Source organism: Humulus lupulus, chromosome 3 (genome assembly GCF_963169125.1).
Source record: "Humulus lupulus chromosome 3, drHumLupu1.1, whole genome shotgun sequence".
Classification (NCBI taxonomy): Eukaryota; Viridiplantae; Streptophyta; class Magnoliopsida; order Rosales; family Cannabaceae; genus Humulus; species Humulus lupulus.
The window spans coordinates 140,598,807-140,608,165 of NC_084795.1; positions in this window are offsets into that span (position 1 = coordinate 140,598,807).

Genomic DNA, 9,359 nt, shown 5'->3' on the forward strand with positions numbered 1-9,359 from the left:
GAAGAAATTTATGATTATCTCTTGTCAGATTTTGAAGGATGGACTCACAACTCCATGGGGTTCATTCCTTCATTACACTATTACAAGAGGGGGAAGAAAACTGCAATGACTATCTCCCATCTTTGAATGACTTAGAGTCGCAATATACTCCATTCAATCCAGAAGATGGGAGTAGTAGAAAAACTAAATCTAGAAAATGAAATTTTAGTACTGAAGAGGACAACTTGCTAGTTTTAGCTTGGCTAAATACTAGTATGGACCCAATCAATGGGGCTGATCAATCAAAATATTCAATTTGGTAGAGTTCATGAATATTATGAGAAAAACAAAAAATCTATATCTTCTGAACATAATTCATGCTCTATTAGAAATAGATGGTCTATTATCCAACTTGCTACAAATAAGTTTTGTGGGGCCTTAGCTCAAATAGAAAGAATGTCTCCTAGTTGGGCTAATGAACAAGATAATGTGACAGTCAGAATCCCGTGATCCATAAGGGGAAAGACCAGGTATCCTTTAGGGTCTTACCCTGGCAACTCGCACTTTGAGTGCTAAACGCTGCTCTCGGCCCCCCCTTACCGTTCTCGGCCTTCACCGTTCTCGGCCCTTGCCTTTCTCGGCCTTCACCGCTCTCGGCTCTCACCGATCATCCACATAATTACATACATAACATGAATAATCAAGCACTTAAACATGTATTAACATAATCAATGGGCTATGCCCTGCATATAATCATATAGGGCCGTGCCCTACAACACAACTATGGGGCCTCGCCCTGCTCTATGGGTACAACAATTTTCTTACATGTGTCTCGAGCTTCTTGAGCACCGAAATCTCGAGCACGATCCTCTAACCCGAGCCTCGCTGAAAACCTAGTCACAACACATACATAGCACCCTCATTACTAATCAATTTATAATCATCCCCTGGAACCAATCCTGAGCTCTCGGGACCTCCCGTTTCCCCCCACAAGGTAGCGGAAGAATCCCCCGAGCCCCCTGAGCCAAAACCCCAAAATCACATTTTTCCCTGCCCAGAAATTGGCCTAGCGCCGCGACACTAACCCATGGGGGACGCGGAGCCTAGAATGGTGCCCTTCCCCTGATGCATCCTAGCGCCGCGGCACGGAAGATCAGGGCCGCGGCGCCCATACGCGAACCCAGAAATCTGGGTTTTTCCCCAACATTTTCCCGAGCAAAAACACTTCCAAATCAATACCAAGACATACCTAAGTCCCAAATTCAATCCAAAATGCCAAATAGACCATATGGCAACCCAAAAACATCAATAACAAACCCAAACATACATTCAAACCCATGATTCACAAATTGGTTAAAATCTTCATAAAAATTAAACCAGAACTTACAAAACTTGAACCTCCCTTCAGAAATCTTAAACCACACCAGAAATCAACCTCAAAGATGCACGAAATTCTTACCTCAAACTGAAATTCGACTCTGAGCTTCCTCCAATTCCAACTCCAAGCTAAACCCCCTCTGATTCCTAAGCTGAATTCCCACAATATCAAGCCACAAATCCAACTTTTAGCACTCAACCCAAATTCTAAAAACATGCAAGGAAACCTAAGAATCAAATATGAAACCTTACCTCTAAATTAACCTTGGCCTTTGCTTGATTCTTGTTGCCTCAATTCAGCCTTGAATCCCTTCCTTAGCCTCAAAGATATTCAGCTCTCTCTTCCACCCTTCTCTCCTAGCTTCTTGGTTCCTCTAGTCTTCCAACAGAAACATTCAGATTATGCCTAAATGAAATAATGTGAATGACTTTTCCTCAGCCAAAGCTACTATCTTCTCCCAAGGCCAAATGACCCAATTACCCTCCTTTCTAACTTGGATTCTAGCTAATCCTCAAGGGCACCCTAGACTTTTCCTTAATCCCTTGCAAAAATACCACTTTCCCACTTTAGACAACTATCCTCAAGAGTTACCTATGGTAACCCAAGTTACCAAAGTGCCACTAACCATCCCTCAATAACTCCCACACTTAATAATGTTCCCAAAATACCCCTAGGCTCCTCCCGAGTCGGGTATTTAACTCCATTGTGACTTTTAGCGAAACAGCTCCCTAGGACCGTCTCGGAACGTGCATCACAAATATATCACCATTATATCACATATATCACATTTATGCCCTCAACGGGCTAAAATTACAAACATGCCCCTGAAGACCAAACGAGACCCACATGCATGCTTAGTTCACCTAAACATGCATTTCTAATCACATATTCACTAAATTCACATATTAATACAATATAACAATTGTTGATGCTCAAAATCTCATCAAGGGAAAACACGCGGTTTACAAGGTGTGGATGCTAAGATGTCATAGCCTCGCACGGCCCCGCTAGGATGCTTAGGCGCGAGGCAACATGGCCTCGCTTGGCCTCGCCAGCCCCCGCCACCAAAGTGGCCTCGCGAGATGCCTAGGCCACACCTCCCAAGTGGCCTCGCGAGAAGGTCTCGGCCACGCCACCAAAGTGGCCTCGCAAGATGCCTAGGCCACGCCACCCAAAGGGCCTCGCGAGATGCCTAGGCCACACCTCCCAAGTGGCCTCGCGAGATGCCTAGGCCACACCTCCCAAGTGGCCTCGCGAGACGGTCTCGGCCACGCCACCAAAGTGGCCTCGCGAGATGCCGAGGCCACGCCACCCAAAGGGCCTTGCGAGATGCCTAGGCCACACCTCCCAAGTGGCCTCGCGAGAAGGTCTCGGCCACGCCACCAAAGTGGCCTTGCGAGATGCCTAGGCCACGCCACCCAAAGGGCCTCGCGAGATGCCCAGGCCACACCTCCCAAGTGGCCTCGCGAGATGCCTAGGCCACGCCACCAAAGTGGCCTCGCGAGACGCCTAGGCCGCGCCACCCAAAGGGCCTCGCGAGATGCCTAGGCCACACCTCCCAAGTGGCCTCGCGAGATGCGTCCATGGTTTCGCCCATGGCCTCGCCCATGGCCTCGTCCATGGCCTCATCCATGGCCTCGCCCATGGCGTCGCCCATGGCCTCGTCCATGGCCTCGCCCATGGCCTCGCCCATGGCCTCGTCCATGGCCTCGTCCATGGCTTCGCCCATGGCCTCGCCCATGGCCTCGCCCATGGCCTCGTCCATGGCTTCGCCCATGGCCTCGCCCATGGCCTCGCCCATGGCCTCGCCCATGGCCTCACCCATGGTCCCGTGCCCATGGCCTTGGAGGCGAGAATACTCACAAGGAGCAAGGTACATGCATGAATATGGAATGTGCCTACAAACCTAAAGAAGTCAGAGTACGGATATAGTACCCCTACCAGACAAGTAGTGGGAACGCGCAGGAGTGGGTATGCAAGGATAGGAGTTATGGTCCGTACGTCTACGGCCATAGGTCAGAGCCGACACCACTACCTCCTGCGCCACTACGCCTGCCACCACGCATTAGACATGGGTACCGACAAGTAGTGGAGACATCCTCCTGACACCTGCTTCTGTACGGGATGTACGACCACAGCCTCTGAAGCCACTCCTTAGACACAGTACGTATGTACCACTTGGTCCCCTGGACCACTATGTATCTAAGGCCATTAGAGCCTACTATAAAATGAACCCTAAGACCACCTGAAAGGGGGTTGGAAATTTGACTGTAGCAGAGGCTTAAGTATGAATGAAAGACTGAAGTCTCCATTATTGTGATATCATTGTTCTTGAGTTATTGTTTAAGTTTTTACAGTTTTCCAATTAGTGATTTCGATTTGATCATTTTTCCAACTTAACTTCGTTGACGAGTTCTCACCGTCAACAGTTTGGCGCCGTCTGTGGGAACGTTAGTTTCAAGCTACTGTTCCACCATTGTTTCTGGCAAGAAGAAGATGCCAAGACGCTCAAAGCGGCTGAGGGAGCCACGAGAGGTAGAGGTTCACCTGAGCGGAGCCCAACTGAAGGCCTCCATGAAGGACGCTCCTCCACCAAGAGACATGGAGCCCCCGCAAGACCCTGAGGTTCACGGAGGTGATAGGGTGGCCTCATCACCAGCCGCTCCACCTGGAGGAAGTCCTCCAAGAGCACCACCGGTAAACGCCGACGAGTTCCCTCTTCCAAAACCGCCGCAGGCACCGAACTCCGGCCGGCAAGACCCGGGCCCTTCTGCCCGTAGGCATGATAAGCACCCCCGGGTCCACTTCGTGAGCTCGAGTTCGAAATCCCGGTTCTACGGAGAGGAGATACGTGAGCTCCACCGCAAAAACCAAAGATTAGAAACCACCTTAGAAAACATGCAAGAGGTCCTTAATGGCCTGCTGCAGGGTAAGTCCAGCGTAACCGTGCCTAAGAGGAAAGAGAAGGGCAAGGATGGGGTGGAGACCACTGTACCGGTAGATGATGGGAGAACCCGACATTCAACCAGTAATACCCCCCGAACGAAGCAACGTGATCACCCCGAACCGCCTAAGCAAGCCCAGAAACTAGCGCCGAGGGCCAACGTTGCCCCTCGCAATGAGGACGAGGTCACCTCTAAAAAAGTCCCCTCAGACTTACGAGAGGAGCTCAATAAAAAGAGGGCGGGCAAAGGCACCACGCCCCCTATAGCGCCTCGAGAGGGCAAGGGAAAGGCAGGTCTTAGCCCGTCCGCTTTGAGGGACTCTCTAAGCAAGAGAAGGCAGGACTTGGACATGGAGATGAAGAGCCTGCGAAGCAAGATCGTCACCGCATCAGGCGTCCCGATCTATGAGGAAGAATTCGACCATGAGTCTCCCTTCGTGAGGGAGATTCAGGCCATCCGACTTCCTGCCAACTTTAAGGAGCCCAATATGACCCCCTACGAAGGGAGCACGGATCCAAAGTACCACCTGGACATGTTTAATGATCTGATGAAACTGAGGGGGATCGGAAGTGGTGCCAGGTGCCATTGTTTCGCTGTTACTCTGAGAGGACCCGCCTACAAATGGTTCAAAAGACTAAGGCCGGGGTCCATCAGGTCCTGGCAACAGTTCTCTGACGAATTCCTCCAACAGCACCATGCCGTGCGAGACTACACGATGCCAGGTACCAGCCTGGCCAACGTGAAGCAAGGGGAGAATGAGAGCCTGAAGAGCTACATTCACCGGTTCAATATGGAGGCCGCTAAAGTGGGGAGCCTAACGCGCCGAGAGTTAAAAATGGCCATTACCGCTGGAGTGCTCCCAGGAAGCAAGTTGTGGGACAACATGTTGAAGAGGGAAGTCGCCGATTTAGACGACTTCTATGAGAGAGCGCAGAAGTACATCCGCGTGGAGGATGGCCATGCAAACCTGAAGGCAGGAAAGGAGGAGCCCCCTGCGAAGCCCCCAGCTAACGACGGGTCGAATGTAGCAAAGAAGAAAAGGGCATACGATGGATCAAGAGATGACCACCAGAGGAAAACCCAACATGGGAATGATCGCAGGCAAGCGGCTTACACTTACTACACAAACCTCACAGACACCAGGGAGCACATTTACCTCACCAATGAAGATCGAGTTCCTTTCAAAAGACCCCCACCAATGAGAAAGGACCGGTCCAAGAGAGACCCTGGTAAATACTGTCAGTACCACAAGGATACCGGTCACACCACGGCAGAGTGTATCCATTTGAAGGAAGAAATTGAGGAACTCATCCGCAGGGGACATTTGGACAAGTATGTGCGCAAGGATAACCAGAGGCCAGAAGGAGGAGTGCCCCCCCCCCCGCGGGCACGTGAGATGGCCCCGGAAGTGCAGGGGGAGGTTAGGACCATCTTTGGAGGACCAGGATTCGGAGGCGATTCTAGGAAAGGGCGAGACAGGTATGCCAGGGAGACCCGACAGAGTCCACCACATTGCGTTTTAAGTTTGGAGCAACGCCCCCCGAAGAGCTTCAAGGGCGAGAATGACTCAATAACTTTCACTAAAGAAGATGCGCAGGGGGTGCACTTTCCTCATAATGACCCCCTGGTGCTAACCGCCCAGCTAGCTAATATGAGGGTACATCGGGTCATGGTGGATAACGGGAGCTCTGTGGACATCTTGTATCGACAGGCGCTGGAAAGGATGGGGTTGAGCCTCCGTCACCTAAAGCCTTGCACCACGACTTTGTATGGGTTTACGGGAGATTCGATGCGACCCCTGGGGACGATCGAATTAACCCTCACCATGGGGGAGAAACCCAGGCAAGCCACCGTAATGGCCAACTTCGTCGTGGTAGAATGCACCTCAGCCTTCAACGTGGTGTTAGGGAGACCCTCTCTGAGAGAATTGAAGGCAATAACTTCTGTATATCACCTGGCCATGAAATTCCCCACCCCTGGGGGAGTAGCATGTGTGAGAGGGGAGCAGAAGAAAGCGAGGGAATGCTATAACATGTCCCTCCGCGCAGCCACCAAACCATCCGTGCCAATGGCGATGGCTGTGCATGAAGGAGCGACCTGCACAAGTTAGACCCGCACAAGATTGGACCCGCAGGTTACGGAGCCTCTCGAGAAGTGCAACCAGCAAGACTTCGGCTCTTAGTGCCAAAAGAACCTATGTTTAGCTTGTTCTTCGTTATTTTAGCTTAAGTAAGAATCAAAGAGACTACCCTAGGTAGCCTCCTATTTATATGTAACCTTTTTCTTTTTTATTTACAAAGTTATATGTAAACCGCGTGCTATAAATGAAACCGTTTGCTACTTCCCGTGTTTACTTTCTTCGCTGCACAAGCATCAGCCAAAGTGCCTGCCGAAATAAATTTCACCAAGCGCTTGGGGGGCAGGATAGGAGGCAATAACATGCAGCTAGCAAGGGGAACCTAAAAAGGGCCCTCTAACGGAGGATCTTAGAAAGGACCCCTCGCCCTCCTAAAAAGGAGACTTCTAAAAAAGAGGCTCCTAAAAAAGACCCTTTAATAAGGGATCTTAAAAAGGGCCCTCAATTAGGAGTAACCTAAAAACGACCCCCTATCAGGAGGATCCTAGAAAGGGCCCTCCATCAAGAGGAAGTGGCCCGTGGAGATGAAGCAAGCAACAAGCAACAAGCAGGAGAATCCAAAGAAGGACCCCTTGCACCAGGATCCTAAAAAGGATCCTATGCACCAGGAGGATCCTAAAAAGGGCCCTCCATCAGGAGGACCCGAGAGGGACCATGGCCATAAAAAGGACCGTTTAATGGGAGGTCCTAGAAGGAACCCTTATATCGGGGCCCTAGGCAAAGTCCCTAAACACAGGAAACAGTAAAAAGACCTTGCAAGGCGTCCCCTGGGTTTACAAGGATTAGCTACCCTTGCGAACATCAAGGAGGCCAAAAGGCCTTACAAAAAAAAAGTTATATATATAGTGACAACACTAATAAGTCTAGAGCGGCCACCAAGCCGTCTAGCCAAAAAGGGTCCTAAAAGAGACCCTTGCAGAAATAGTACTATGCATAATGACGAGAGGGACGCTTCTCGCCAAGAAATAATAAGCGCGCGCAAGAAAAACATAAAAGGATAACTAAGACCCAAGGGGTCAAAATATCCTTATGAAAGCAACCAAGAGGCACCAAAAGAGGTCCCAGTGAACCCTTTCACATGGGCTCCAAAGGACCTCTAGCCTGATAGATAAAAGAGGGGAACCAACTAAACCCCTTCACACAGGCTTGAAAGGGCCTCAAATGCAATAGAACAAGAAATAAACAAGCAACATATGTATTTATACATTAAAAGAAAAAGGGAGTTCTTGAGACAATACAAGAGTTACCAAAAGAGAAGTAATACTAATAATGAAGTAAGGTGCAAATATTAAGCCATGCATGAAGGCCTATGTATAAGAACCAAGATGAATAGTCTACAAGAGCACCTAAAGGCCCTCTCCTAGACTAGGGGGGCAAGTGTTGATGCTCAAAATCTCATCAAGGGAAAACACGTGGTTTACAAGGTGTGGATGCTAAGATGTCATAGCCTCGCACGACCCAGCTCGGATGCTTAGGCGCGAGGCAACATGGCCTCGCTTGGCCTCGCCAGCCCCCGCCACCAAAGTGGCCTCGCGAGATGCCTTGGCCACACCTCCCAAGTGGCCTCGTGAGAAGGTCTCGGCCACGCCACCAAAGTGGCCTCGCAAGATGCCTAGGCCACGCCACCCAAAGGGCCTCGCGAGATGCCTAGGCCACACCTCCCAAGTGGCCTCGCGAGATGCCTAGGCCACACCTCCCAAGTGGCCTCGCGAGAAGGTCTCGGCCACGCCACCAAAGTGGCCTCGCGAGATGCCGAGGCCACGCCACCCAAAGGGCCTCGCGAGATGCCTAGGCCACACCTCCCAAGTGGCCTCGCGAGAAGGTCTCGGCCACACCTCCCAAGTGGCCTCGCGAGATGCCTAGGCCACGCCACCAAAGTGGCCTCGCGAGACGCCTAGGCCGCGCCACCCAAAGGGCCTCGCGAGATGCCTAGGCCACACCTCCCAAGTGGCCTCGCGAGATGCGTCCATGGTTTCGCCCATGGCCTCGCCCATGGCCCCGCCCATGGCCTCGCCCATGGCCCCGCCCATGGCCTCGTCCATAGCCTCGCCCATGGCCTCGTCCATGGCCTCGCCCATGGCCTCGTCCATGGCCTCGCCCATGGTCCCGTGCCCATGGCCTTGGAGGCGAGAATACTCACAAGGAGCAAGGTACATGCATGAATATGGAATGTGCCTACAAACCTAAAGAAGTCAGAGTACGGATATAGTACCCCTACCAGACAAGTAGTGGGAACGCCAGGAGTGGGTATGCAAGGATAGGAGTTATGGTCCGTACGTCTACGGCCATAGGTCAGAGCCGACACCACTACCTCCTGCGCCACTACGCCTGCCACCACGCATTAGACATGGGTACCGACAAGTAGTGGAGACATCCTCCTGACACCTGCTTCTGTACGGGATGTACGACCACAGCCTCTGAAGCCACTCCTTAGACATAGTACGTATGTACCACTTGGTCCCCTGGACCACTATGTATCTAAGGCCATTAGAGCCTACTATAAAATGAACCCTAAGACCACCTGAAAGGGGGTTGGAAATTTGACTGTAGCAGAGGCTTAAGTGTGAATGAAAGACTGAAGTCTCCATTATTGTGATATCATTGTTCTTGAGTTATTGTTTAAGTTTTTACAGTTTTCCAATTAGTGATTTCGATTTGATCATTTTTCCAACTTAACTTCGTTGACGAGTTCTCACCGTCAACAACAATTATTGCCTTCCATGCACGCTAATCAAGGCCCCAGTCAGAATCCCGTGATCCATAAGGGGAAATACCGGGTAAAAGTTGTGCAATCCCACATCGCCTGGGGAAGGTCAAGTGTGATGATTCTAAGACTGTGTAGGGATGGGACTACACAGTTGAAGAAGACTTAAATGGATTGATGGGTACTACCTATGCCAACAAGATGCACCTTCTTTTC